We start from the raw sequence: 5,398 nt of genomic DNA, 5'->3' as shown, positions 1-5,398 counted from the left end.
TCGCGCACAAAATCACGCACCCCCTGTCTCATGGACTTACCTGTCCAGCGACGTCGCTCTGGCCGGCGATCCGCTTCCTTTCTAAGATTCCTTTCCTTTCTACACGGCAGGCGTCCAATAGAAGCGGAGGGGTGGAGATGAGCGGGACATAAACATCCTGCCCACCTCTTCCTTCGCATTGCCGGTGAGGCAGGTTAAGGAGATATTCCTCGCTCCTGCGGATGCCACACACAGCGAGGTGTGCTGCCGCAGGAACGACGAACAACATCGTTAATTTGAAGAGAACGATTTTTGGTTTTAGGTAGACGACACCTCTTCGCGGCAAACTATTTTGGCCGCCATTTGCGATCGTTTTAGGTTGCACAGAAGTGTCACATGCTGCGATATCGTTAATGACGCCGGATGTGCGTCACTAAAGACGTGACCCCGACAAATCAGTAACTATATCGCAGCGTGTAAAGCCCCCTTTAGGGTAGATACACTTGTGCATAGTAACGGAGGAGAGATCAGATGCAATATGCGAATGACCCTCAGATCCCGCCTCTGCTGCGAGCATGAGCCGAGTCATGCCACTGTGATCCATTCCTGAGATCGGATACCAGCTGCGGAAGATATTAATTCCCCCCCCCTCTCCTCCATTGTCAACTGTGTGCATATCGCACTACACTAGGATGACATCCGAGTGCAGTCTGATGTTTCCCTCACCCACAGACTTGTAATGGATGAGTGAATAGTCTCGCAGACAATGCCGGCATGCTGCCAATTTTTTATTTATTTTTTTTTTTTTCCTCCTTCCGATTAGGGCTGAGAGAACTCGCAGATGTGAGCTGCTGTATTGTCCTTAAATGTGGCCACATGCAATGCCAGATTTTCTCCTATTGCTCTCGTGCGAGTCATATGAAGCGATGGCCGAGAGGACCATCGCAGTGCAGAGTAGGTTACAGTACACAAGACGAGGTGCGAACAACAAGGGTGTATTTATTAACAAGGCGGGGAAAGATGTGGAGAAGGCAGGTTCAGGCACGGGGTATACAGTGACAAAACGTGATTTTAACAACACTTTTGTATTCTCTAGCTGGTCCGCTCAAATAGCGCGGTGCTCCAAACTATTACAGGTTCAAGAAACACAAAAACAGTCGGGTACAATGTTACCCTGCACGTAACCTCTCTGGCCTCTGCTAAACGGGCCACACGGATGCCGTGTTCTACCTACTGAAGCCTACTTTAACCCCTAGTATGTGCACAATATTCAACTCAGTGATGCTGGGGACGTGGATCCGGTCCCGGGGGCCCCCAACAATAGTCTCATCTGAAGGTGCGCACTTCTCCTGGGCCTGGTTAAGGAGATCAAAATCTTCTTCTTGCTTCAGATTCCTCGCTGGTTCCCTGTTATCTGCAAGTCTCTCTCTCGATTCAGAAGAAAAACTCCAATCCTCCGAGACACACCGCTGTGTGTTCCTTCACACGCTTCTAAAATCAAAACAGAAACTCCTTTCTCTTCTTACACTCGGGCTGTCCATTAGCACACCTTCGGGCAAGGGGGAGCAGAACATTCCATTACCCCTCAACACGGGGAGGTTTCTGTCTCTTAAAGTGGGCAGCGTGTTTCTTATTGTCCATAGCAGTAGCACCCCCCAATACATACGCCATTGTGACTCTACCCGCAGTGCGTGCCCCACGATCAGGGTTGGCAGCGTTTTGGAGGTAGCTGGTTTTCGCTGCTTCCAGAACACTGCATTGTACAGTACAAGTACAGTGGATGGGTTTCTAGACAACACAATGCTCACTGTGCTTGTGTTTTCTGCAGCAAACATTGACCTGTAGCACTGATGTAAAGGTATACCCACTGTGGATTTAGACTGGAGTCACCAGGTCCATCTCCTTCACGCTGGGCACTGCTCGCTTCGGCTTCCCGGGCCTGGACCCTCTGCTCCTCTTCTCTACGGCTTCCTTTTGCAGCTCTGTAGGGAGACCAAAAACAAACTATTAAATTCTGGCAACAGTTTATGTAGAAATGTGAAATCCTATCTGCATTGCTATAAATCACCTTGAGGTGTTGGGTTTCCCTTGGTCTACCTGCTGCTGCCACCAGGTGGAACGCTTCAGAGGTCCCTAATGTTTCCTCCCTGAAGTTCCTCTCCGCTGTCATGGTCGAATTGGCTGAAGTATTTCCAGAAAAGATACTTTTGCAGGGCACTGCAGCCGATGCCGCTGCCCCTGACTGCTGAGCCCCTCGCTATGTCCTCCCATGGTCACCTCTCCCTCCTCCCCACTGTTGCAATGCTCCTCGCTGCCCCCCTTCCTTGCTAGGACCTCCTCCAGGTCTTATAAGTAGCCTCCGGAGTCCCTCCTTTCTCTTACCACAATCTGCCCTCAGGGTGAGCATCGCCCGCCCTCCTCCCTCCCTTTGAAATGTTTTGTTACAAGTTCAGAAGTCACAGCCGATGGAAGAGGGATTTGGTGAGAGACAATCTGCCACGGACGGCCGTAGGCATCGGCCTCCTCCTTCAGGTTTAAGGTGGATTTGTGCCTGTGGTTAAAGCTATGGCCAAAATAACAAGCAACCCCCCTTTTTATATCAACATTGAATGGTGTTAAGTGGATACCTTCAATAAAGTACAAAAGAAAAGATATTCCATGTGTGGTCTCATACATTGCGAGGGGGGAATCGGTGGGTGGGTCTCGGCAGTCTTCTTTTTCTGTTAGGTTAGACGCGCTCCATGGGTGACACTTTTCTGACCAGCTGACTGGAGACTCGTTAATACCTAGAAAGGAACAGAGTAGATCATAAATACAAGGAACAACATTTAAAATGAGTGTTAGAAAGTAGAAAACCTTAAGCTTACCGTGAATCACTGTGCTGCAGGGCTGGGAATGCTTGTGATCCGCAAGGTAGGCCAAGCTGTAGTCAAAGGGAAGGTTGGATCCAGCATCGAAAATCCATGTAAAATATTCAAGTTTATTTGGAAAAAACATATATATATATATATAAAAGCGCAGAAGGATGGGGCAAAGTGCATGAAACACCTTACTCGTTTCGGACAGTGATTTAAAAGCAGTCCTTAGTTATAGGTGTTTGTGTGAGGGGAGGATAAAAGCATGTTCTATGCCAAAAGGTAGGACTAGTAACAACAGGATTAGGCAACTCCTCTCAAGCTGCGGTGTCCGGGGGGAGGGGGGGGGAGTATCACGGCTGGCAAAAATTAACAAACCTACACAAATAACGTATTACATAGGTAAGCATCAACAATTTAACAGATGCATATATCAAAAAAGAAAAACTGGACATAGTCAATATAAGTACCAAGTTAGCACGTATAAGAATATTATATGTATTGGAAGTACTCGTATATACCAAATGCTTCACAGAAAAATATGTGCTAAAGCTGTAGCGATTAATTATCATTATTATTGATCGATATGTACGATATATAAGTAGATTTGAATAATGATATTACAACCATAACTGTAAATGCACATTTAAATGTGTTTAATAAATGTTATATATGATGATGATAGGAATAGAATCATATGGTAAATTATGCGATCTACCTACTTGATATTCTATAAGATCTATCTTAAGTCAGAGCGATAATTTAAACCGTTGGGGAAACGTACATTTAATTTTAAAATCCATTTGGCTTCTGTATACAAAATATTTTGAAACCAGTCTCCGCCTCGTTGGGGGCGGTTATCCCTTTCAATGCCAATGATCTCAAGATACGAAAAGTCACCATTACGTGCTTCGTAGAAGTTTGGTGAGACCTGACATGGCTCTCGGTTTCGTGATTTGGCTCGGAATTACATTGGTCGCGGTTATGGGAATGTTCAGATATGCGTTTGCGCAAGTTTCGAGAAGTGCAACCAATGTAATGTTTGCAGAGCAAGTTGCACGATATACGACATGTTGTAGCGCAATTAATAAACGAGGTAATATTTTTTGTGTTCATCTGTGAAACTTATAGTTTTATTCATGTGTTGCCATAAATGACAGCGACTGCTGCCGCATTTGTAAGAGCCCGTAGTTTTGAGCCATGTGTCAGTAGGCTTATTGGATAAATATAAAGATGGAGATCTGATGTTGCCTATGTTGGTAGATCTGCGAGCAACGACATTAATACCTTTTGGCGATGATATCTGATAGTATAGGATCTTGTGTAAGCATAGGAGTAAACTTGTAGAATATTTTTTTGATATTGTAAAAATCTTTACTATATGGAGTAGAGAAGACCATTTTATTACTCCAAATATTATATTCCTGTTTATCAGCTATATGTATGGCTCTTTAATATCGTGTGAATAGCCTCTATGGAGTAGGCGTGATGTAATGCGTTTTTCATGATTATAGGCGATTTCAGTAGAACCGAGCTGGCTCGTAAAAACTCTCCAATAGGTAAATGACGTCTGGTGTGAGAGGTATGGCTACTTTGGGCATGTAAGATTGTGTTGCCGCTAATAGGTTTCCTGTAAAGGGTGGTTTGAATACGACCTGTATTATCAACAGAATCACATCTAAAAAGGGGGTCAAGCTGGTATGTTCTACAGTGAATTGTAAATAGAGATCATTGGAATTGATGTAGTTTTTTAAATGTATCCATGGTATTTTCGAGGTCTGTTTTAGGTTTTTTTCCATATCATAATAAGGTCGTCAATGTACCTTGCGTACCATTTAATATGGGGAAGAAAAGTGTTGTCGGGAGTATGAATGCTCCCACCATGTCATGTACAGGTTAGCAAGGGAGCAAGAAAAACTTTCTCCCATGGGACAACCGTTGATTTGAAGAAATGTTTTATTAAAACTGAAAAAATTGTGCTGTAACAAAAATTTGATAACAGTAATGATGTATTCCTTGTAGGATACATCCATATCAGGGTGCAAATTTAAATGGAAACAAAGAGCAGAAATAGCCTTATGTGGCATGGTGGAATAAAGTGCTGACACGTCACTGGTCACCCAAAATATATCGGGGGACCATTCAATCGTTTGGCTCACCTGAAGTAAGTGTTTAGTGTCACAAATATATCCTATGGCTTGTTTGACAAGGGGCTGCAAAATGTTGTCCAACCAGTCCGATAACCGGCTGGTTAGAGACCCTTTGCTAGCCACAATAGGGCGGAATGGTGGGGGAAAGCAATTTTTATGAATTTTAGGGTAACCTTGGAATATTGGGCAAATAGGCGTGGCAAATAACATTTAAAATATAGTTTTTTGAATTATCCCTTACTTTCTGAGGTGGCGTGCAAGGTCATTGGATACGTTCTAAACCCTTCTTCCTGTAGTCGATAAGAAGGTATTCGGACCGGTGCTGGCCACACAAGACAGCCCGGTCTCTCTTTTGAAAAGTAGACGTTAAACCACTGGGGGGGAAAAAAACAAAAACAATTAACCACTTGTTAG

Source organism: Anomaloglossus baeobatrachus, chromosome 1, assembly GCF_048569485.1.
Source record: "Anomaloglossus baeobatrachus isolate aAnoBae1 chromosome 1, aAnoBae1.hap1, whole genome shotgun sequence".
Lineage (NCBI taxonomy): Eukaryota > Metazoa > Chordata > Amphibia > Anura > Aromobatidae > Anomaloglossus > Anomaloglossus baeobatrachus.
The sequence above is the reverse complement of the archived record's forward strand: the minus strand, read 5'-3'. Positions refer to the sequence as shown.